The following is a 26105-nucleotide window of genomic DNA, read 5'->3' as shown; positions in this document are numbered from 1 at the left end:
GGTGTGCCCATTCTCTCCCTCTCCCTCTGTCAAATAAATAATTTTTTTAAAAAGCCAGTCTGTTGGGCTTGCCTCAAAAAGAACTCACAATTCCAATGTTAAAAAGACAGCAGCTTTAATTTGTTAATGCATTAAGCATTTTATATTGAAGATTATCCTGAACCCTCAGAATATTATGCTAAATGAAATTAGTCACAAAAGAATAAGTTCTGTATGTTCTAAATTAAGGGTTGGGAAAATTGCTCAATGGTTAAAGATGATTGCTTGCAAAGCCTGCTGGCCCAGGTCCAATTTCCACATAAAACTAGACACAAAAAGTGGTGCAAGTGTCTGGTATTTATTTGCAAGGACAAGAGGTCCTAGCATGCCTATACACACATTTGCAAATAAATAAAAATTTTAATAAGGTGTCAAATTCCTAGAAAGCAGATGGTTACTGGCAGAAGCTGAGAGGGATAGGCAATGTTTAAGAAGTATAGCATTTCAGGTTTGTGAGATCTGCTATACAACAATGCAAATATATTTGCTACTACTAGATTGTATACTAAAAAGTAGTTAAGATGATGTAGTGGTTTGATTAAGGTGTTCCCCATAAACTTAGGTGTTCTGAATGCTAGGTTCCCAGCTGATAGAGATTTGGGGGTGGGCTTATGGGTGTTATAGCCAGTTTCCCCTTGCCAGTGTTTGGCACATACTCCTGTTGCTAGTGTCTACCTTATTTCTGTTGGCCAGGGGGTGATGTACACCTTCTGCTCATGCCATTGTTTTCCCTGCCTTCATGGAGCTTCCCCCTCGAGCCTGCAAGCCAAAATAAACCTTTTTCTCACAAGCTGCTCTTGGTTGGGTGATTTCTACCAGCAATGCAAACCTGACTGCAACAGATGGTAAATTCCATGTTACATTTTTTTTAAATCAAATGTGTGTGTGTGTGTGTGTGTGTGTCCAGAAATAAATCAGTGCATGTTATCTTTAATGTTTCTTTATCATTTATTTATTTATTTGACAGAGAAAGAGAAGGAGGGGGAGAATGGGCATTCCAGGGCCTCCAGCCACTGCAAACAAACTCCAGACACTTGTGCCCCCTTGTGTATCTGACAAATGTGGGTCCTGGGAATGGAATCTGGCTCCTTTGGCTTTGCAGGCAAATAAATGCCTTAACTGGTAAGCCATTCCTCCAGCCCTTAAATGTTTCTTGACAAGGATGCCAACCTATTGAAGAGGGAAAAGGAAAGTTCTCAGAAAGTTATACTATGAAAATTCCATACATAAAGAATGGATACACAAATGGGTCAAAGACCTATACTTAAGAGCCAAAAATTTTAAACTGTAAGGAAAAGTTTCATGACACTGCATTTCGCATTAACCCCTTGTATATGGCAACAAAAGTAAGTTACCAAAAGAAATAGACTTTACCAAAATAACTTTGGAGAGAGAAGATAAAGAGAGAGGGAGAGAGGGACAGTGGGGCAATAGACACTAAGTCAAAGTCAGATAGTGGCAGAATTTGGAGTAAGTTAATCCACATTTTGTAGGTACCCAGAGTTGCAGGGCCCCCAAAGAATTATCATTAATGACAAGTTCAAAAAATGGAGTCTAAGACTGAATTCCAAAAAGCCCTAATTCATCAAGATGTCTGTTATCACCAGCCCTTATGCCCTTGGCTCCTTTTTTAAATCAAGAGCCCCCATATACATTCAAAACAGCCAATCCAAAGCCGGGCATGGTGGTGCACAACTTTAATCCCAGCACTCGGGAGGCAGAAGTAGGAGGATCACCATGAGTTCAAGGCTACCCTGAGACTAGAACTCCAGGTCAGCCTGAGCTAGAGTGAGACCCTATCTCAGAAAACAAAACAAAAAGCCAATCCAGTCCATCCTGACCCAATAACTAATTTCCATCCCCCAGAGTGGGACCCACATGCACACCCAAAGTAACCAATCTAATCCACCTTGACCTGGTACCTCATTTATACCAAGAGTGTAAGAACACTTGGTTCCAACCACCAAGTGGGTTATCTGCTTCTGGCCCTTCCCAGCTTGGGAGCTTTTTGCTTTACTTCTTGAAAAAAAATCAACTTTGCTTACCTTACATTTTTATTTTGTCTACAACTGTTAATTTCTTGCAGGATTTAAGACAATGGACTCAAGACAGCTTGGGGAGTTCATGTGCCTGTTGAGTGTATGGCACTCTAAAACCTAAGCTAACCCCAAAACGAATTGAGAAAAGCTTCATGCTTATAAAACCTGCAACAATATAAGAAATAAGTTACGGTATGCTATTGCACAATGGAGTGAGTACATGTAATGATAATGCCTTGTATACTTAAGAAATAAAATGTGTCTATCCCGATTTGACCATTACACAACGCATATATGTATCAAAACACCACACAGAAAAAAAAAAACAAAAACAACAACAACAAAAAAAAACCACCACACAGGAAGTTGGGCGTGGTGGTGCACACTTTTAATCCCAGCATAATAAGGGAGGCAGAGATAGAATTGCTGTGAGTTCAAGGCCACCCTAAGGGACTAGAGTGAAACCCTACCTCAAAAACTAAAAAGACATCTTACAGTACCCCAGAAATATGTATAATTTTATGCCAGTAAAAGAAAAAAACAAAAAATTACATCAAAGGACACTATTCAAAGAATGAAAGGAAACACAAAGAGTGGGATTCAAATTTACAAATCATATTAAAGGGTTTAATAACTAGACTATATAAAGAACTACAATCCTGTGACAAAAAGCAAATAAAACACAACACTAAACATCAAATTAAAATCTCAGCTGGCTGTGGTGGTGCACGTCTTTAATCCCAGCACTCGGGAGACAGAGGTAGGACTGTCATGAGTTTGAGGCCACCCTCAGACTACACAGAGAATTACAGGTCAGTCTGGCCTAGAAAGAGACCCTACTTCAAAAAAACAAAACAAAACAAAACAAAACAAAACAAAACACCACAAACAAATCAATCAATAAAATAAGATAAAATAAAAAATTTAAAAACTGAGCAAAGGATTTAAATAAATATTTAAAGACAATATACAGATGGTCAATAAGCACATGAAAAGCTGCTAGACATCATTAAATGTTTAGGAAATGAAAATCAGTCATAGTGAGATACCATATCATGTCTACAGGCATGGCACTTATCAAAGAGCAAGACAAATAACAAGTGTAACTGATGTTGTGGAGAAATCTCCTGTTGGGAATATAATAGTGTGGTCACCATGGAAAACAGTGACAATGGCTTCTCAAAATTTCAACACAATTACCATATGGTTCAGCAATTTCACTTGTCTGTCCGAAAGAACTGAAGATAAGGAACTCAGTTATTTTTATGTCCATATTCATAGCAGCATTACAGGAGTCAAGAGGTAAAAGGTGGCAACCTAATTACCTATTAGTGAATGAAGAAACATAAAATGGTATGTATGTACAAGAGAACATTATTCAGTCTTAAAAAATTCTCATACATATTGCAACATGCATGAATTTTGCAGATATTGTGCTGAATGAAATAAATCAGACACCAAATGACCAATATGAGGCATTGGAGTACTCAAATTCAGAAACAGAATAGTAGTTACTAGGGGCATAGAGAAAGGCAGGATGGCTAGTATTTAATGGGAATGGAGTTTCGGTGTCCCAGGACAAGGACTCGTACCAGAGGTAAGACAGAGAAAAAAAACAGAGATAAGAAAATGACACTCCTGAGAATGAAAGCAGGCTAGTGAGCTGAGGAAATGTATACACTCAAAGCACTGGATTACAAATCTCATGGGTCATTTACATAGCACCTCTTCCTACAGCATTTGAATACTATGGGATTTTTTTCTCTGGCATGCTCCATTGTTACATGTGGCCAGCAGTGAGAAGGTTTCTAAACTGCTGCTGCTATCACCCTTATGTTGATCTTGGTGTCCAATGTCCTCTCTCTTTGTTCTATTCTCCTCCCACATTATGTCTGTATATTTTACACAATTGAAGAAAAGAAACCTTCAAAAATACGTTGTCTGCCAGGCATGGTGGAGCACTCCTTTAATCCCAGCACTGGAAAGGCAGAGGTAGGAGGATCGCTGTGAGCTCAATGCCACCCTGAAACTACATAGTGAACTTCAGGTCAGCCTAAGCTAGAGCAGGAGCTTACCTCGTAAAACCAAACTAAAACATTGTCGAAGCCTGACAAATCAAGAAATAGCAGGGTAAAGCAAGAACTTAAATACCAGAAGAAAATTTAGGGACAAGGACAGGGTTGGCCTGGTTCAGGTGCCTGCTTATGCCGTTTCAACATAACGTTGGCTTAAATCTATGTACATGTTCTACTTTGACCAAGGAAATGAAAACTTACATGTCCAGTTTGTCAGAAGGCAGAGTTAATAAAATTTAATAGTAATGACTTGGTCATTACAGGATATGGAAATCAGCAACAGTACTTTCTTTCCCTTTGAGGATGGTCCTTGCCAGTACTGAATTGTTTCAGAATTGGGTGAGCTTTGTTTTTAAACAATTCCTTACAAAGAAGCATTTATGTGCATTTTTTTGCAATGAAGATAATACTACCCTGACCATAAAAATCACCCATGAGATCCTAAGACTTTGATTTTCTCAGTCATGCCTGCAGTGTAGACCTTATGATGGCTGAGAGTCCCCAGAACAGTTCAAGGAGCAAAAAGAAAGTCTAGCCAAGATGGTGGGATTAAAGGTGTGCGCCAGCACACCCAGCACCTTTTAAAATATATATATATATTCTATTTATTTGAGAGACACGCATATGTAGATAGAGAAAAACAAAGAGAATGGGTGCACCAGGGCCTCCAGCCACTGCAAATGAATTCCAGATGTATGTGCCCCCTTGTGCATATAGTTTACATGGGTCCTGGAGAATAGAACCAGGATCCTTGGCTTTGCAGGCAAACGCCTTAACCACTAAGCCATCTCTCCAACCCTCTTTTTTTTTTTTTTTTTTTTTTTTAAAGACAAACTCTCATGCAGTTGTGGCTGGCCTTGAACTATGATCCTCCTGCCTCAGCCTTCTGAATGCTGGGATTGCAGTCCTGCACCTCCATATCCATCCAGCAAGCCACATCACTTCTAGTGCATAAACATCATGGTTTAGATGCATGAGTGATTTTTCTAATGCTTGTCAGCAAGCACGCAAATGCTCTGGGAAGTTAACTCCTAACATTCTTGTGACTCAATCTATTAAGAGCTGGGTATGGTGGTGCACACCTTTAATCCTAGCACAGGCACAAGTAGGATGATTGCTGGGCGTTCAAGGCCATCCTGAGACTACATAGTGAATTCCAGGTCAGCCTGGACTAGAGTGAAACCCTATCTCAAAAAAACAAAAATAAGGGCTGGAGAGATGGCTTAGCAGTTAAGCGCTTGCCTGTGAAGCCTAAGGACCCCGGTTCGAGGCTCGGTTCCCCAGATGCACAAGGGGGCGCACGTGTCTGGAGTTCGTTTGCAGAGAAGCCCTGGAGCGCCCATTCTCTCTCTCCCTCTATCTGTCTTTCTTTCTCTGTCTGTCGCTCTCAAATAAATAAATAAATAATTAAAAACAAAACAAAACAAGACAAAAAAACAAAAATAAGGGCTGGAGAGATGGCTTAGCGGTTAAGGCACATGCCTATAAAGCCTAAGGACCCAGGTTCAGTTCTCTAAGACCCACATAAGCCAGATGCATATGGTGGCACATGCGTTTGGAGTTCGTTTGCAATGGCTAGAGGCCCTGACACACCCATTCTCACTCTCTCCCCCCCTTTCTCTGTCTCCAATAAATAAATAAAAATAAATCTTTAAAAAATTTAACAAAATAAATAAAATTTATTGAGTTTAAAAAAGGCGGGTGTGGTGGTGCACGCCTTTAATCCCAGCACTAGGCAGGCAGAGGATCGCTGTGGGTTTGAGGCCACCCTGAGACTACATAGTTAATTCCAGGTCAGCCTGGACTAGAGCGAGATCCTGCCTCAAAAAACCAAAACAAAAAAAAATTTAAAAAGTATAATGATTTTATTTAATCAGCAATACGGAAAAACAGAATGTGTTTATATGTATCTGTTTTACATTTCCAGTTATAGAAGGAAATCTTAAATGTTTTAAAAATACTGAAGCCCCTTCAGAAAACTTCCTTTCTGTTTATACACGAAAAATCAAACCAGTGCTTAGTTATCAACTACTTATTCGAAAACAAAAACTATTTTGTTTCTTCCAGAATCAACTTTCATGATCATTTCATAGTCCATAGATAAATGAATACTGTTCCCATTGGCAAAACATGAAGTTTCCATTATTTCCGTGTTCCTGTCAACAGTTACTGCCTGATTTTTAAAAATCTACCCAACCTAGTGGATGTGAAATGGCGTACTACTGCACTCAAGGGAAAATCAATGGATTGAATGATAGAACAAAGCAATTGTCAGTGAAACCAAAAGCTTTAATTCTTTGAAAAGGTCAATGACCTGTTGAGGTTAATGTTTTCCAATTTGACTGTATTAAAAAGCATTAGGGGGCTGGAGAGATGGCTTAGCGGCTAAGGTGCTTGCCTACAAAGCCAAAGGATCCCAGTTCGATTCTCCAGGACCCATGTGAGTCAGATGCACACGGGGGTGCATGCACCTGGAGTTTGTTTACAGTGGCTGGAGGCCCTGGTTTGCTCATTCTCTCTTTCTCTCAAATAAATAAAACATATTAAAAAAAACATTAGGACTAGTTAGGAACTACTCTGTATGTGTTTGAGGGTCTTGTAGAGAACATGAGTAAAGATGGGGAAGACCCACTTGAATGTGCTTGGTACTATCCCTTAAGGAAAAACCCAGAGCATCAGTGGCATAGGCCTTCTCTCTCTACTAGGACCAGCACTAAAACCTCAAAAATAGTGAGCAATTTAAATCTCTTTCCCCTGAAGCTGTTTCTGTCTAACATTTTTGTCATAGTAATGGAATGTTGACCCCACTGACTGGGGGAGAGAGGAGACTTAAACATACTATTAACACAAATGAAACAGGAGATCTTATGGTTTTCTGAAACCACTGACCTTACAGAAGTTAAAAAAACAAAAAAGTGAGCTGGAGAGATGGTTTAGCAGTTTAGCGCTTGCCTGTGAAGCCTAAGGACCCCGGTTCGAGGCTCGGTTCCCCAGGTCCCACGTTAGCCAGATGCACAAGGGGGCGCACGCATCTGGAGTTCGTTTGCAGAGGCTGGAAGCCCTGGCGCGCCCATTCTCTCTCCCCCCCTCTGTCTTTCTCTCTGTGTCTGTCACTCGCAAATAAATAAATTTAAAAAAAAAATTAAAAAAAAAGTAAGATTAACAAGCAATTGAATAACTGAACAAATCAGAGTACTGATTTAGAGTATCAGGCTATTTTCAATCACCTAGCTTTATGGCTTGATGCTTGTGACTTACTGACCTATATAAAAAAAGATAGACACAGGGATTCTAGAGAATATCATTTACATAATGAACAATACTGCTTTATTTTTAGATTCAATTTATTTGTATGTGTGCGTGCACACACACGCCTGCAAGATAGGACTACTTGCTGTTACTAATGAACCTCAGATGCTACACCACTTTTTGCATCTGGCTTATATGAGGTTTCCATAAGTGGCTTGTGAATTGAACCTGGGCTGGAAGACTGCAAGCAAGTGCCTTTTAAGGGCTGAGCCATCTTCTCATCCCCTGAAAACAATACTGCTTTTATCGCTCATGGAGTAGAAGCAGAATAATCCTGGGCACAATGATACATTTACAGTCCTATTTACTACTTGGTAGCTTGGGCAGTAGTATTGCTTGAACCCAGGAGTTCAAGGTCATCTGTCAACATAGCCGGACTCTGCCATAAAACACAACACAAGTGCATGATTAACAAAAAGCCAAAAATTAAGTGAATAATTTTATAAAAGGCATGATACCTACTAAAATTCTTTATATGATTATTATTTTATCCCCCATACTAATTGCTAAAACATAGATGTGGTCACTGTAAGAGTCCTTCTAGTCCAAAAACCAAGGCCAGGTAGAAAAGTCCAGACATCCTGCTGCTAGAACTGAGGAAACTTTGAATTATGTAACTCTACTCTTATCTAATGCCTTTCAGCCTCTTCCCAACCCCCACTCCTGCTTCCATTAGGAGCAGAGCAGTCCCTTCCCCTTAGAGATCTTGATGGACAAGAAAGAGGTCTTTATTTCCTGCTCTTTCCTCTCCTGTTTCCAAGATTTCACCATAGTCTGTGCCCAGACATAACCGCTTCTCCCTGAAATTCATAAAAAGGACCACCTTGCTTTGTTCTGCAGATCTCTGGAGCCTTTCTCTGGTTTTGGTCCTTACCATGGCCCCTTGGCATGGTGCTTTCAACTCTCTCAATAAGGAGAGATGCTGGAGCAAGAACTCAGTGGTTAAAGGCGCTTACTTGCAAAACCTGTATCTGTCACCATTGCCCTTGAACTGGTTGTCAGGTTAGCTGTAATAGCAATATTCACCAGAGGTGGTACATCTTGTTCTCCACCTTATTATTTTTTTAATATTTTATTTATTTATTTGAGAGAGAAAGAGAGGTAGAGAATGGGCACGCCAGGGCCTCTATCTAGCCACTGCAAACAACTCCAGACACATGTGCCCCCCTTGTGCATCTGGCTTATGTGGTCCTGGGGCATTGAACCACGGTCCTTAGGCTTCGCAGGCAAACACCTTAACCGCTAAGCAATTTCAGCCCTCCACCTTTTTATTTTATTTTTTTGTTTTTTGAGGTAAGGTCTCACTCTAGCCCAGATTGACTTGGAATTCACTATGTAGTTTCAGGATGGCCTTGCACAGTGATTCGTCTACCTCTGCCTCTCGAGTGCTGGGATTAAAAGCATGCACTACCGTACCCGCTCCAGGGCTTCTCCTGTTTTTGCCTCTTAAACACTGAAACTGCAGAAGCATGCTGTCTGTACCTGCCTTTTTCATGCTTGCTGGAAATTCAAACTCAGGTCCTCATGCTTACGTGGCAAGCACTTTACTCACTAAGCCAATGCCCCAGCTAGCAATTTTTTGAGTGTACATGGAATTTACAACCTCTTCCTCTCAAGAATAATGGCCAGTCCAGTATCCAATACTGTTCTCCAAATCAGCCTAAATAGGAAAACCAACCTACCTACCCTTCATTTTTTCCAGGTAGGGTCTCACCCTAGCTCAGGCTGACCTGGAATTCACTTTGTAATCTCAGGGTGGCCTGCAACTCATGGCGATCCTCCTACCTCTGCCTCCTGAGTGCTGGGATTAAAGGTGTGCACCATCACGCCCGGCCCTTTCTTTTTTGAAGTAGGATCTCATTCTAGCCCAGGTGGACCTTGAACTCACAGAGATCCTCCTACCCCAGCCTCCTTAATGCTGGGATCCTGGGATTAAAGACATGCACTACCTCACTTGGCTTCAACAGGAATTGTAAACATAAAACAATTCTTTTTTTTTTTTTTCTCTAGCCCAGGCTGACCTGGAATTCACTATGGAGTCTCAGGGTTCTCAGGGTAGCCTTGAACTCATGGTGATCCTCCTACCTCTGCCTCCCGAGTTCTGGGATTAAAGGAATGTGCCATCACACCTGGCTAACAATTCTTAATATTTGAAAAACAATTATTTTCTAGGTAATTATTTTCATCAGAAATTAAATCAAGAAACAAGTACAACATTCAAACCTCAATAGATTCATAGTTTTAAGTTCTGATAGATCTTTAAAAATATAATATTAAAAATGTGGTAAATTGGAATTTGGGTATACACACCTGTGGTTGAGTATGGATAAGGCCCTGGGATCCATCCCCAGCACCACACCCTCAATATGAAATCTATATTTCTTCTTCTATAATTAATATAAATTACTATATGCAGAGGAAAAGGATTTACTACTTATACTACTGCTTTAAAAGTCAATAGTGGGAGCCAGGCGTGGTGGCGCACACCTTTAATCTCAGCACTGGGGAGGCAGAGGTAGGAGGATCGCCATTGAGTTCAAGGCCACCCTGAGACTCCCTGATGAATTCCAGGTCAGTCTGGACCAGAGTAAGACTCTACCTCAAAAAAACAAAAAACAAAACAAACAAACAAACAAAAAGTCAATAGTGGATCTAAAATTTTGAACTTTTTTGCTTTGAGGTATGGTCTTGCTTTAGCTCAGGCTAACCTGGAACTTATTCTATAGCCCAGGCTGGCCCTTGAACTCAGAGGATTCTTCTACCTCAACTGGGATTAAAAAGTGAGCCTTGCCAGGCATGGTGGCGCACGCCTTTAATCCCAGCATTTGGGAGGCAGAGGAAGGAGGATCACCATGAGTTCAAGGCCACCCTAAGACTACAGAGTTAATTCCAGGTCAGCCTGGACCAGAGTGAGACCCTACGTCGAAAACCAAAAAAAAAAAAAAAAAAACAAAAAACAAAAAAAAACAAAAAACCCCCCAAACAAACAAAAAAAACACCAAAAAAGTGAGCCTCCACACCTGGTTCTGTGTGGTAGTTTGAATGGATGGCCCCCAATATATTCAGGATCTTATTCAAGTTTGTAATTTAGGGGCTGCAGAAATGGCTTAGTGGTTAAGGTGTATACCTGCGAAGCCTAAGGACCCAAGTTCGATTCTCCAGGTCCTACATAAGTCAGATGCACAAGGTGGCACATGTGTCTGGAGTTTGTTTGCAGCGGCTAGTAGCTCTGCCACGCCCATTCTCACTCACTCACTCTCTCTCCCTCCTCCTCTCTGACTCAATAAATAAAAATTTGAAAGAAGTTTGTAATTTAGATCTGCAGCCACCTGGCTGGAGGAGGTGTCCTTGTGGGTAGATCCTAGGGTCCACCCCTAAGGTGTGGGGGTGGATTTGGAATTCTAAAGATATGTAAACTGCATGAGCTTTGCCTGGGGATCCTGAAGTGTACTTACTTGTGGTGAAGGTGGTGGTATTTCTTTCTGCTTGAATCTGTGAAAGAAGGCCAGCTTCTTCTGCCACCACAGAACTTCCCCTGGATCTATAAGCTTCAAATATAGCCGGGCATGGTGGCGCACACCTTTAATCCCAGCACTCAGGAGGTGGAGGTAGGAGAATTGCCGTGAGTTCAAGGCCACCCTGAGACTCCATAGTGAATTCCAGGTCAGCCTGGGCTAGAGTGAGACCCTACCTCAAACCCCCCCCCCCAAAAAAATATATATATCCCTTCTTCCTCCCACAAACTTCGTCTGGTCTGAAGCTGACTACTACAGTCTACTTACCATTTTTTAAATCCCCCTCCCCCCCACACAGGTAGGGTTTCACTATAGTCTAGAGTGACCTCTAATTCACTATCTTGTCTCAGGGTGGCCTCAAACTCATGGTGATCCTCCTACCTCTGCCTCCCGCATGCTGGGATTAATGGCATGCGCTGCTACATACATGGGCACGCCAGGGCCTTGAGTCGCTGTGAATGAACTCCAGACACTTGTGTCCCTGTGCACATGTACAATGGACATTGTGTGCTTGCGTCACTGTGCATCTGGCTATGTGAGATCTGGAAATTTGAACATGAATTCTTAGGGTTCGTAGGTAAGTACCTTAACTGCTAAGCCATCTCTCCAGCCCCTCAGTGAACTTTAAATCAATAAAAAATGGTAATCAGGGCTGGAGAGATGGCTTAGCGATTCAGGCTGTGAAGTACAAGGACCTAGGTTTGTTTCCCCATGATCTACATAAGCCAGATGTACAAGGTGGCATATGTGTCTGGAATTTGTCTGCAGTGGCTAACGGCCCCGTGGCATGCCCATTCTTTTTATCTGCCTCTTTCCCACCTTTCTGTCTCTCTAATAAACAAAGTTCACTGAATGTTCACTTTTTGATAAATTTGTATTTGCCTCAGAAATATGCTTTATGATACAAATCATGTCTCTTCTAAAGTTACCTGATTGTACCATGACCCAGGAGCTTTAAGAAAAGTGAAAAGATTTAGGTCAGAATCTGTTATGCTACAAGCCCTTGGCTAATTACTCATGTCTTTGAGCCAATATTACCAATCTTGAAAGCTTACTGTAAGGGTGAAAGCTCTTATATAGGGTCTGGTTCAGAGTGAACAAAGTATGTTATTAGTGATGACAGATTAACTATGCTTTTCAAGTTTGCTTCAAGCCCCTTTATCTAAATTTCTACTTAAGTTAACCTATTCAGAATCTGTCACAAATTTTCCCACCCCACTTACCATGTTAAGTGTGACAAATGCTCATCATTCAAGACCCTCCTCCAGAATCACCTACCTCACATGGACTTACACTATTCAACACATTTATGTTGTTACCTTTAAATGAGGTCTTGTGATCACTAAAGGAAGGTTCACCACAGGTAATTACATTCAGCACTTAGGACAATGGGAAGTGGTCAATGACTTGAAAGCAGAGACTAGTCTTACTTTCACCATTCCCTGGTTCTAACAAAGTACTGAATGTGTGAGGAACTAAGACAAAGCCTTAGAGTTCCAAGTCGGTTCATGATAAATATCAGAATCTGTTAGTTTGGGCTCAAGGTAAAATTTCAAGTCACCTTATTGTAATGCAGCCACCCTACTCATGCAAACATTATGGAACAACTGTTCTTGTCATCTGTATTTTTTCTATGTCAGCATCCTGCTTTGAATTTAGATCATGTGCTGACTTCCTCAAGACTGCTTTGAAATAACAGAGCACACTATGTTTTTCTTCCTTTTCAAAAGCAAAGGTGCCAGCTATTGTGCTAGCCCCTGTCACTCACCTCAGCCACCTGTTGGGTCCCCACTCTGTGCTGAACCAGCCCCTCCATATTTGTAGCCATGGTGAAGCAAGATCATTAGAGAACCTGTTTGGAAAGATGCAGCAACTTCTATCAGGTGGGGAGAAACCAGGCTACTGAAAAATATTGCTAATCAGAATTCATCTTTGATACTGTCTTATAGGACTGGGTCTTCTACAGAAGACAAAGTCAGTAGAATAAGTATATTTAGTAGATATGCTATATACCAGTGTCTTTAAAGTATGAAAATTAATTTGCAGAAACCAATTAGGAAGCAAAACATCTCTTGGAAAATATTAATGAAGACAAATTTGGTGGCTTCATTGTCATGTCTTCTGGATTATAACAGCTTGGTTCACTTCTCTGAAAAGTGGAAACTATACAACCATTTTGGACAGCTTTCAGCCACAGTATGCTTAAAAAAGGTAGCTACCTGAGAAAGGTGTGAGAACAACTTTAGACAGAGCACTAGATTGCTATCACCAAGTGTTTTTTTGTTACCAGCGGCAATATGAGAAGCAAAACCCTGCCCCAGTACTAACGCACTACCCAGCTTAAAAGGCAAGCAATTATCAACAAAGACAAAGAAAATGCACTGATGAAAAGGTACATTTTGTATATTCACATTTTTAAGTCCTCTGTGTTTAGAAAACCAGGTAAGTCAGCTTTCCATCAGACAAAATAGATTTCATGCCATCATTTGCAAAGAAGAAAATGAGGACAGGCATGGTGGGGCATGCTTTTAATCCCAGCAGTCAGGAGGCAGAGGTAGGAGGATTACCATGAGTTAGAAGCCACCTTGAGACTACATATGAATTCCAGGTCAGCCTGGGCTACAGTGAGACCCTACCTCGAAAAACCAAGAGAAAAAGGTTTCCTTTTGAGCTATAACTTGAAATACCAATAGCTAATGCTAGGACACTTAATTCTCCTTTGAGAATCCCATTACTCATGCTTGGGTACATCTTACTTTCCTTCTGTGCTTAAAGTCTATGTAAAAATGTCTTTTAATAAACTTCATCTCTCTCAGCGAAGCCTACACCCTGGTGTGTGTCTTTTCTTCTAAGCTTCTTTCTCTTTAACACTTCTACTTAAAAATCTCTATTAAAGTATATTTTAATAAACTCCAACTCTGCTTCATGTTGTCTAGCTCTGAAATTCTGTTCTGAGACAATGCCACAAATTCAGGGTTTACAAGCAAAATCTATCAGTAAGACAAGGATAGCTGACTCACTGGCAGGAGATGAACCACTCCTTGCACAGCAGCTAGGGCCTAGGTAAAACCACAGGGAGGAGCTGGAGAGATGAACGAGAGCGCTGCTTCCACGGCGAGCTTGACAACCTGCGCCAGGGTGATGGAGGCAGACACTGAGGATACTCAAAGTGCATCAAAGCAGAAACCCAGAAGCTGCTGGGAGCTCAACACTGAAGCAGACTTAAAACATACCCACCATGACTCAGGGAGTTAGTTTTGCAGAAGAGGGGGCAGAAAGAGTGTAAGAGCCACAGGGTGGGAGGGAATATCCAGAGGCACTGGCCCCTACCAATGACTGACTGCTGCTCTCACAACTCATGACCCGTAAGTCCATGGTGAATACCAGCAATCCCACTCAGGAAGGCCCTCAGTGGAGTGGTGACAAGGAGGAGGGAAATGATGGTGCCAACATATGATGTGTCCATAAAAAGTTTCTACTTAATAAAAAAATAACTACAGAAAGATCACAGAGTGAAAGGACAGTCAGAGATCTGGGGGAAAGAGTATGAGTGAACAGTTTTCAATTAGGCAAGGTGTGGTGGTACACACCTTTAGTCCCAGCACTTGGGAGGCAAGGGGGGGGGGTTTGCTGTAAATTCGAGGACAGCCTGAGATTACATAATGCATTTCAGGTCAGCCTGAGGTACAGCAAGACCCTACCTCAAAACAAAGGTTGACTTCAATTAGGAGATGTTGCCCTAGAATAACAACCTCCAAAGAACAATGGTGGCCTGAAAATCCATACTCACTAGCACAGTATAACCTCATAAATATGAAAAAAAAAAAAGAACAAAAACCATCTATCATTCTGAGACCACAAATTGTAGAAATAAAGCTTTTAGAAGGCTGCAACTGCAGCACGCTGGCAGAGTGCTTGCTTAGCACATACGCAAGACGCTGGGGTTTGAGCCCTAGCACTAAAAAGAAAGGGAGGAAAAAAAAAAAAAAAGCTTTTAGGACAACTTTCTTGGCTGGTTTCTAAGCTTGGCAGTAACTAACACGAAGTGGTTTCCACAAACCCGGCTCTGTTTCAATGTAAGGTAGCTTTGGGTATAGAAACCTGAGCCTTTAAGGCCAAAGTTGTCCTATTTAGCTGGTTAACTTTCAAAGACTACATCCACACAATCACATGATGGAAGACAACTCAGTTAGTAGCCCCAAAAAGAGCTGTAAAGGCATAGTGTCTTTACTAAAAAGGAGGAAAGTGTTTTAAGCAAAGAGCACAGTTCATAAGAAACTAGCAGGTATAACACAGAACAGGTACTTTGAGGAACAGCAGACAACATGCTGAACAAGTATATACTGGACAATCAGAGACTGACGCTGTAAGAACCAACCACCAGTACTTCGCAATGATCATATGTCTCAAAAAAAAAAAAAAAAAAGAAAGAAAGAAAAGAGGATAACATGGTTGAAGTGACAGCGACAGGACAGTGAAGAAGTGATGATAACAGTTAAGTCTAGAGATGAAGGCAGAATCTTTTAAAATACTATTTATTTGGTTGCAAACATAAAGAGAGAAAGACACACATACACAAACAGGTGGATGGACAGAATGGGCACACCACGACCTCTTGTCCCTGCAAACTCCAGATGCATATGCCACTTTGTGCATCTGGCTTTACATGGGTACTGGGGAAATGAACGTGGACTGTCAGGCTTTGCAAGTAAGTATATTTAACTGCTGAGCCATCTATGCAGCCTGGAAGTCAGGTTCTCAAATTTAACCTGAACTGATGAGTTTGTCCTGGATAGCACAAGAACAATATATAAAAACTGTGGGACTGAAAAGATGGCTTAGTGGTTAAGGCACTTGCATGCAAAGCCAAAGGACTGGGGCTCGATTTCCCCAGGACCCACATAAGCCAGATGCACAAGGTGGCACATGTGTCTGGAGTTCATTTGCAGTGGCTGCAGGCCCTGGCCAGCTCATTCCTTCTATCTGCCCCCCTCTCTCAAATCAACAACAACAAAAACTTTAAAATTAAAAAAAAAAAAAAAAAAACAAACCTGTGACACAGATCACATGATAACACAGAATTCAACAGTGACTTGAACTGCTAAGCTCACCAAAAAGGGGTCTTCAATTAAGCAAAGCTATGGCCCTCCCACAGTGACAGCAGGGTCTTACTGGGAACAATCAATCTCCTTCAGTGGCTAGGCAATTTAGCTTCTTAGTCAGAGCCAGTTGTCTCAAGTAAGTCTTGGGACAAGGAAACTGGTTTACTATCAAGAACCTAAAGCTGTTGTTCATGCCACAATTAATTGATTCAAGTCATAATTATTTACTGCATGGCTCAAAAATATTCAAATACCATCCTGAACTAGTGTATTAGATTCTGAGGCTGCTCACACATTAACTCAATCTCTTTATTGTTAACCAAATGAGGTTACTGTGAAAATGAGATCTGAAATATGTATGTATTAGACCTGGAATTCGCAATACATTGTAGCTACTGCTTGATTAAAGTGATGCTTTTACTTTCTCTTTTTTTTTTATGAAAGAGGGAGAGGGGGAGGGAGGGAGGAAGAATGAATGAGCATGAATGAATTGGAGTGCCAGGGCCTCAGCCACTGCAATCAAACTCCAGAAGCATGCACCACCTCGTGGGCCTTTGCACACTTGTGCCACCTTGTGTGTCTGGCTTATGTGGGATCTGGAGAGCAGAACATGGATCCTTAGGCTTTGCAGGCAAGGGCTTAACCACGAAGCCATCTCTCCAGCACAAATTTTACTTTTCAAATTAAAACCTGAAGAAGTTAGAGCTGTAACAAATGCATCATGGATAGGAAGAGCAGGCTGGGGGTGGGATTCAACTGACAAGTGCTTGCCTAGCATGCACAAGACCCTGCTTTTGATTGTCCAGTACTAATAAACCAGGCAGGTGGCACATGCCTACAATTCCATCCCTCAGGAGACAGGCAGGAGAACCAGAAGTCCAAGGTCATCCTTGGTTACATAGCTAGTTGAAGGCCAGCCTGGGTACATGGGAGGGTGAGAGAAAAGAAATGATAAGAAGAGGTCTCATTTTGTCTTAAGATCTACTTGAGATTTAATTACATATGTATGTATTACACAAACACACTAACAAGTCTTTTGTAATTCACAGGTTTGTACAACTGAGCAAAATAAAAGGGCTGAATAAAATATTACAAATATTTAAAATAACTCAGTATCTAGTAACTATAAATTACTGAATAGAATTTATTGATATAGTTTAATTATGCTCTAATTGTCAGAAGTCTTTTTTTTTTTTTTTTTTTTACTCACGAGCAAATATAATTAGAAAAATTTGGAAAGCCTGAAAAATAAAACATGAGAATAAAGAGTCCCAAACTTGAAGCCATAGGTTAGGAATTGAAATCAGAAACTGAAAAACCAAGATTTAAGCAGGACATAGCGACTCATACTTATAATTGGGGAGATTGAGTGAGCTAGGACTGCCATTACTTAGAGGCCTCACCTGGACTACATAATGAATTTTGGGGTCAATTAGGTTAGACTGAGACTTTGCCTGAAAAATAAAAAAAATCAAAATGAGTATTTGTATTAAGCCTTGATTTCTCATCAACAGGAAAATGCCTGCCATTTATTAAACCTACAGATCACTTAGTTTTGGGGGTCATCTGATTTTTAGTCTATTGAACCTAGAATAAGAAACTTGTTTCTGGGCTGGAGAGATGGCTTAACAGTTAAGGCATTTGCCTGTGAAGCCAAAGGACCCTGGTTTGATTCCCCTGGACCCATGTAAACCAGATGTACAAGGTGGCACATATGTTTGGAGTTCATTTACAGTGGCTGAAGGCCCTGGCACACCCATTCTCTCTCTCCCTCTTTGTCTTTCTCTCACATAAACACCTTTTTTTTTGTTTTTATTTTTATTTATTGGGATGAATATGGGCATACCAGGGCCTCCAGCCCCTGCAAATGAACTCCAGATGTATGCGCCACCTTGTGCATCTGGCTTACATGGGTCCTGGGTGAGCTTAGCAGTTCAAGTCACTGGGTAATCGAGCCTCGAACCGGGGTCCTTAGGCTTCATAGGCAAGTGCTTAACTGCTAAGCCATTTCTCCAGCCCCAAATAAACATTTTTTTTTAAAGAAACTTGTTTTTTACCCATTAGATGTCTACCTCATAAGAAAGGGCAGTGATAGCACACATGTGCTGGGAGTGGGGAACAGAGCAAAGGGAGGTCAGCAGGAAAACAAACTGTTTCATAGGCATGGTGCTCCTATGCTATCAGGGCACTCAATCGTTTTCTGTGTACAGCTAGCTCCCCCTCGCTAGTGTTTGGCACACTCACCTATTGCAACTGTCTGTTGACCAGGGGGTGATGTCCACCCTCTGCTCATGCCATGGTTTCCCCTCGAGCCTGTAAGCCAAAATAAACCTTTTTCCTCACCAACTACTCTTGGTTGGATGATTTCTACCAGCAATGCGAACCTGACTGCAGCATCATCCAATCTCAAAGTTGGCACCCTCTTTTCCAAATTCCAAATAGGGAGTGTATAAGCCTCAGAAAGGCTACTGACAAAATTCTGTAGCCAAGTTTTTCACCCTCCACAGCCCACATTCTAGCATACCACACAATCACTTGTCTCCTTGAAACTTCCCAACTCAGGCATGGTAGTACACAGCTGCCCTGCAATCCCAGCTGCTCTGGGGCTGAAAGTCAGCTTGGGCAATTCTTAAAACTACGAACTGGGAAGATGGCTAAGTGGTTAAAGGCACATGCTCGCAAAGGCTGCTGGCCTGCGTTCAATTTCCCAGTACTCCCATAAAGCCAGATGCACAAAGTGGAGCATGCATCTGTAGTTTGTTTGCAGTGGCAAGATGCCCAAAAACACCCCCCCCCCATTCCTGCCCCTTACAACTTCCTACAACTTTGCAAACAGTGAGGGAGCTGTTGACATAGGGCTTTTCTTCTTTTACTAAAGGTCATCATAAATACAAAAATTGCAAAGCAACAGGTAAGTAGTTTAATTATGTAAGATAAAACCTTCCATGAGGGCTGGAGGGATGGTTTAGTGGTTAAGGAGTTTGCCTGCAAAGCCAAAGGACCCAGGTTTGATTCCCCAGGACCCAAGTTAGCCAGATTCACAAGGGGGCACATACACCTAGAGTTCATCTGCAGTGGCTGGAGGCCCTGGCACACCTATTCTCTCTCTCCCCCTTCTCTGTAGAATAAAGAAATAAAAATTGTATTTAAAAAACTTTCCATGAAGCTGGGCGTGGTGGCTCACGCCTTTAATCCCAGCACTTGGGAGGCAGAGGTAGGAGGACTGCTGTGAGTTCGAGGCCACCCTGAGACTCCATAGTAAATTCCAGGTCAGCCTGGGCTAGGTGAGACCCTATCTCGAAAAACCAAAAAAAAAAAAAAAAAAAAAAAAACCAAAAAAAAACTTTCCATGAAACTATTAGTTCTGTGGTTATCCTAGTTAATTAATTCAAAGATTTGAATCAAGTGTTCAATTTTGGTAGCAACAACTGATAACCAAAAACCCTTTAAGTTTCAGGACAAAAACATCTAAAAGCAAAGACTTAAATAAAACAGTGACTGTTACTATTTTTAAATAGGATTTATTTTATTTTATGACTTTTCAAGGTAGAGTCTTTCTGGCCCAGGCTGACCTGGAATTCATTATGTAATCTCAGGCTGGCCTTGAACTTAGCGATCTTACCTTCCTCTGCCTCCTGAGTGCTGGGATTTGAGGCAGATTAGAAGCATGCACCACCAAGCCTGGCTATTAGTATTATTTAAAAATATTCTATTTATTTGCAAGCAAAGATAGACAAAGACAGGGAGGGAAAGAGGAGGGAAAGATGGGAGAAAGGATGGGCTAGGACCTCTAGCCACTGCAAACAAACTCCAGATGCATGTACCACATTGTATATCTGGTTTGTAAGGGTACTGGGGGAATCAAACCCAGTTCGTTATGCTCTGCAGGCAAGCACCTTACTACTGAGCCATTTCTCTAGTCCTGTTACTGTTTTTAACGAGATACTATATGTTTCATTTTAAGTATTTGTACTATGTAAAAATAAAAATAACGTATTTACCAGGCTTTCCAATGGTACTTATTGTGTGTGTGTGTGAAGCAAGGCTCCATGTGCTCACCTGCAGCAGAGGCCCCACGGGCTGGCCTGCAGCAGCAAATCTGCTTTTAACCTTGGCAAAGCAATTAAAAGATTTTCAATAATTTTGTTGCATGAATTAATTTACACCTTTGGAAAAATAAGTATCTACAATTACAGCCACAGACATTCAACACTGCAAACCCACTACAGGCTTCTTCCCTAAAACCAGGTGTAGCAGCACACACCTGTAATCCCAGTAAAGCCAATGACATGATATTTGGGCTACTTATTCCTTTGATTTTAATGTAATTAAACTAGTAATTCAAGTGATTGTTTCTTGTCTATAAAAAATAAGGAAACACGAGGTTGGGTGTGTAGGCACACGCCTGGAGGCCTTGTGAGTTTGAGGCCAGCCTGAGACTATAATAGTGAACTCCAGGTCAGCCTGGGCTAGAGCGAGACCCTATCTTGGGGAGGGGTGAGGGGAGGAAACAAATCAACATAAGAGAGGGAAAAAGGATTCAAATGGGCCACTTCATCAATATTTACAACTCTGTGTAGTGTCATGTCTTCTGAAATTCATCCAAAAACTGTAGCAGACATTTTATTGCTAGTACTGCTAATTCAACTGCCAAACAAATGTACAAAAAAAGGCAGTCACTGGGGTTGGAGAGGTGGCTGAAGGCACTTGCTTGCAAAGCGTGCCAGCCCAGGTACAATTCCCCAGCACCCATGTAAAAGCAGACACAAAAAGTGGCACATAGATCTGGTATTTGTTTGCAGGGATAAGGACCCTGGCATGCCTATGCACACACACACAAATAAAAAATGTTTTTAAAAGGCATTTATTGGGAAGTGTGCTCCTAGGAGCAGAATCTATCCCCCTTCCCCCCAAGGCAGCAGGATTGGGGAGATGAACCATCTGCCACACAGCAGTCAAGGCCCAGGTGAAACCACAGAGGAAATCAAGAGTGCTGCTTCCATGGCGAGTTTCCACCTGCGCCAGGGTGAAGACAGACACTGAGGACACTCAAAGTGTATCAAAGCAGAAATCCAGAAGCTGCTGAGCGTTCAACACTAAAGATGACTTAAAGCACACCTACCACAGCTTAAGGAACTTTGTGGATGAGGTGATGGAAAGAGAGTAAGAGCCTCAGTGAGAGAGGGATTATCCAGAGGCATGGCCCCCCACCCCTTAGGATGACTGAGAGCTGCTATCACAACTCATAACCCACAACCTCATGGTGAATACCAGCAATCCCACTGAGGACCGCCCTCAGTGAAGTTGGGGCAGGGAGGATAGGAATGATGGCACCAACACACGATACAGCCATACAAAATTTCTACTTTAATAAAAAGTGTCAAGTATTCTATTAAGTGCTAGACACATAACCTAAAGTTGACAGTATACTCAGGAGGATAGGCATTAATCAAGCAATCACATAATTACAAAGTGAAATAAAAGCTATAAAGGAGAAGAACAGAATATAAGGGTTGTAAACTATAAAGCACTCTATTTTTGTACGACTTGACTTTGTTTTCTAAACAAACTTTTGGATTAGATGCCGGATAACTAGCTGAAATCATGAATCAAACCCCAGTGCGTGTGCTCCTGTACCACACTACCTAAAATATTTATATCATTTAATTAGTCCAATGCCCATATATGAACTAATGCTTCAAAATGACAATTTTTTTTTACTGAGTACTAAGTCAGGCACCCACGTTCATTATTGACATTAACTCATGTAACCCTCAACTCTAGAGGGAAGGTTCTATTATATTCAGAGTATACTGAGGCTCAAAATAGGCTAACTTACCTAAAATCACACTGCTTAGTAAATGTTCTGCCTATATTTTACATGTATGTCCAGAAACAGGAGAAAAGTTCATATGCAGAATTACATGCATTTATATATAAAACGTTTTATTTGAGAGAGAATGAGAACAAATGGGTGGGCCAGGGCCTCCTTTCACTGAAAAGAAACTCCAAACAAGTGTGCCAGTTTGTGCATTTGACTTCATGTGAGTACTGGCAAACAGAACCCAGACTGTCAGGCTTGCAAGCAAGTGCCTTTGAAGTTAAGACATCTCTCTAGCCCCACAATGCACATCTATTTAAGGAGCAGTATCATAGTTATCTTTGTAGTCCCAGCCTAGCACTGGGGTATTATAGGGATCAACAAATATTTGATGGATTCAAATGGATATAAGTTGACAAGGGACTTAAATCTGGAAATAAAGTGATTTTTCTGAGGCTTTTCCCTCAGAATGCATGTACTACTTTCAAAGCCTTCCCTTTCCACTTTTCTGGACGCTGTTGTCTGTACCTCCATCCTTTTCTTGAGCTCCTCCATTCAAAATTTTCAGAGAAGACTTCCTCCTCCCATCTAAAAGCTAGCCTCCTCAGGTCTTCTTAAACACACTACCCAGTTTCTTTTCTTTTACAGAACTGACCACTGTCTGAAACTTTTTACCCACCTCCCCCAAACATCCAACTGGGGGTATTACGTTGCCTGGACCAACATGCACTAAGCACGTGTGTGTTTAACGAGCGAATGAGAAGAGAATCTCAGAATTTCGTTCTCAAGCCCTGAAGCTTTCCACTCCAGGTGGCTCCACGGCCTAGTTTTAGTAACACCATCTTTGGGCTACTCAGTGGGTAGAGCTATTCCTCAGCACAAAAAAAAAAAAAAAAAAGACAAAACAAGACCGGGCTGGAGAGTTGGTTTAGCGGTTAAGTGCTTGCCTGCAAAGCCAAAGGATCCAGGCTCAATTCCTCAGGACCTACATAAGCCAGATGCACAAGGCGGTGCATGCGTCTGGAGTTCCTTTGCAGCTGCTTAAGGCCCTGTAGCTCTATTTTTCTCCTCTTTGGTTACATAAAAATATTTTAAAAAATGTTTTAAGCCCAATAGATGCCGGGAGTGGTGACGCACGCCTTTAATCCCAGCTCTTGGGAGGCAGAGGTAAGGAGGATCGCTGAATCCGACGCCACCCTGAGACCACAGAATGAATTCCAGGTCAACCTGGGCTAAAGTGAGACCCTACCTCGAAAAACCAACGGAGAAAACAAAAAGCCCCATAGCACCATTTTTTATATTACTTTGAGGCCCACAAAGAGCTTGAATTCCGTTGTTTTGTGAACGACCAGCCCCTCAAATAATCCGGCTTGGCCAAGACCGCCTTTGCCTTGTAGTTTCACAGACAAACCCCTCCCCAGAGCCTCAGAGCCAGAATTCGCCCCGGGACGGCGCGGGAAAGCCGGGCCGAGACCTCCACGGCGGTCCAGGTTGCAATGACACCGGTGCACGGCCGCCTGCAGGCACACGCTCCATCCCCCCCCCCGTCAGCCGCCCGAGTCCCACGGCTCCGCTAGCTCGCAGACGTGAGCCGCCGCCGCCCCGCCCCCTGCCCGTCAACCCGGGCGCCCATTGGTCAGCCCCTCCGTCAGTCACGAGGTCGCGCCCTCCACCCGCCTTTCCTCCACCCTCCCCTTCGGGGGGAGGGAAAAAAAAAAAAAAACCCTAAACGGCGGTTGGGTCGGGGTGGCAATGAGCGGCAGGCGGGGACGCAGGGGTGAGCAGTCCGAGTGCGGAGAGAGAAAGAGAGAGAGAGACAGAGAGACACACACATAAGGGGGAAGGAAGCGGCGACACGCTCGAGCTCGGCCCGGGCGGGACTGGTCTCCGTGGAGAACAAGATGGCGGCGCTGGCGGAAGGCCAGTGGCGAGGCGGGGCCGCGGCCGTCCCCCTCCTACCCCCACCTCCCGGCGCGCGGCGCAGCGCGGCGCGGCCCGACCGGTCAGGGGCGGCCGGCTCGCCTCGTTCGGCCTCGGGCGGGGAAGGGAGGGAAAGGGAGGGGAGGGAGAGGGCGCGGCCCGGCCCACTATGCAAAGCGCCGCCGCCGCCACCGCCCCATGGCAAAGGTAAAAAGGTCGGGTTCAGCCGTCGCCGCGGCGGCGCCTCCATGTCCGCGCAGGCCCGCCCCTCCGCCGGCGGCCCGAGCGATGATTTTTTTTTTTAAATCTCCTCCCCCCCCCCGTTTGTTATTATTATTAGTTTCCCCCATTTACCTTAGCGTCGGGCGCTGCTCCAGCGGCTTCGAAGCAGTTCCCGTGTCTGCGGCGGACGGCCCCCGGCGCGGAGGGCAGGGCGCGGGGCGGGAGGGAAGGCCTGCCGGCACGAGCCCCGGGGCCCGCGGGCTCTGCGGGGCGGCAGGCCGAGGACGCCGCCGACAGCCACGGGAGCCGGGCGACGACGGAGAGACGGCGGCGGCGAGGGGAGGGGACGGGCCCCAGGGCGCCGCCGGGGTCGCGGGGGAGGGGGTTTGTTATTGTTTTTTTTTTTTTTTGTCAGTGAAAGGTCAGAGTTCGTGACCCCGATGCCGCCGCCGCCGCCGTCCGCCCGCCCGCCCGCTCGCGCGCTGGGAGGAGGAGGAGGAGGAGGAGGAGGGCAAATGTTCCTCTTCCTCTTCCCGGCGCCAGCCCTCCTCGCCGCGGCGGCGGGGGGCGGGCGAGCACGCGATTGGCTGAGCGCGTGCGCGCACCGGAACGCCGCGGATGCTCCGCCGCTGCGGCCGTTCCTGCTGCCGCCGCCGCCGCCGCCTCCGGGCTGCGGGGCCTCGGCTCGGGCGGGTGCGCTGGGCCGTTTAAACGGCGAGGACCACGGGGAAACAGGAAGTCCGAAAGAGCCGAGGCGGAGGATTGAAACCTGCGTGGCCCCGGCGCACCGTTACTTGGCCGTGAGACCCGCCCCTGTGGGCGCGCCGGGTACCGGAGCTGGGTGGAGACTGCGCCCGGGATGACGGGCCTCTCTCCGGCCTCCCGCCGAGCCCCGGCGCCTGCGGAGCTGGAAGGTGTCCGTCGATGGAAGAAGGGCCCCACTGGCCCAAGCGGGGATTTCGGAAGTGGTTTTATTTTGGAGGAGGGAGGGTTGGATTTCCTAGCCTGCCTCAGGCACAGGGTGGGCACTGAGCACTTGGTGCGTTTCTCGCTATGGATAGCTTTAGAGGTGCTGCGTGCGCCAGCTTCTGTCTGTGCATGCAGTGTTGAAGATGCCCCGGGCCCATTTTGTATACTTCCAAACGCAGCCTCCCAGCCAGGCTTTTGCAATTTCATGTCCCTCCCCTTCGCGATAATTTGAAAATAAACGGCATGTGTGTAAAGGAACTTTGGCAAACACGAAATAAGTTTTGTGAAGACTGGCCTCGGATTTGACTTGCAGATTATCCGTGCAGATGTCTTCAGTTGGACTTGAAGGTGCAGGCATTATTAATCCTCATTACCTCAACTGTTAGCTACATTCTTATCAGAGTGTTGTGTAGACCGCAGATTATGAACTACTTGATCCTCACCCCCACTAGCTGGAGTCCTTAGGAAACTTTGTGTTGAGTTGATGCGGTCATTGTGAACGTCTGCATTTGGTCCCAGCCTCCTCGCAACGTGGCGGATGCATTCCCAGGAGTAAATCACAAGGAAAACTCATTTTTGTCACAGTCACTTCCTCTGCTCCTTGTGGAGGCCATCACCAAAGTCTTCGGGTTTAAGGGAAGGAATATGTATCCCACAACACTGATGAGGCAGCGGGGTACAAAGCGACTATGAAGGACATGTTAAGAAGGGATCTGCAGTAGAGCAGCTTTGATAGAACCAACCATGTTAATCTTTAGAGGATCAGAGTAGTCTGTCTAAAACTGTCCTCAGTCCCTCCACCCAGAGTTTAAGCAGAGTTTATCAATAAGTTCAGTGGCCCAGAATGGCCTGGCCCAGACACTTGTGAATTCTCTGCACTCCAATTCCAGATTACCCCAGTACTCTGAGCATTTCGTTGGCTTTGTTACACACTTTAGTCATTCTGCTGTCTGCATAGACCTCTCCAGCCCCTTTCCTTTGAAGCAACCACCTCCTAGTTCCAGCCTCAGGTCAGAAGTCGCCTCAAGGTACTGCTAGCCTGCCTCGGGCACAATGTTACCCATTCCCAGGGTACCTCTGTGCTTCTGGCATTC

The 26105-nt window shown here is 43.8% G+C and overlaps 1 protein-coding gene across 2 annotated transcripts in view; it reads right to left on the bottom strand.

Annotated features, from left to right (window-relative positions):
- The window catches only part of Nr2c2 (nuclear receptor subfamily 2 group C member 2), a 90303-nt gene extending 66021 nt beyond the window's left edge, over positions 1 to 24282 (bottom strand). The window contains exons 1-2 of one of the 2 annotated variants that reach the window (XM_045133957.1): positions 24175 to 24229; positions 12746 to 12829 (exon numbers count right to left, since the gene is read on the bottom strand). The gene's annotated coding sequence lies outside the window, so the exon portion shown is untranslated. Of the gene's footprint in view, positions 1 to 12745; positions 12830 to 24174 lie in introns of both variants that reach the window. The other variant, XM_045133956.1, reaches the window with a different exon arrangement.
- Between the last annotated feature and the right edge of the window lie 1823 nt (positions 24283 to 26105).

The sequence above is a fragment of the Jaculus jaculus genome, chromosome 14, assembly GCF_020740685.1.
Source record: "Jaculus jaculus isolate mJacJac1 chromosome 14, mJacJac1.mat.Y.cur, whole genome shotgun sequence".
Classification (NCBI taxonomy): domain Eukaryota; kingdom Metazoa; phylum Chordata; class Mammalia; order Rodentia; family Dipodidae; genus Jaculus; species Jaculus jaculus.
The sequence above is the reverse complement of the archived record's forward strand: the minus strand, read 5'-3'. Positions and strand labels throughout refer to the sequence as shown.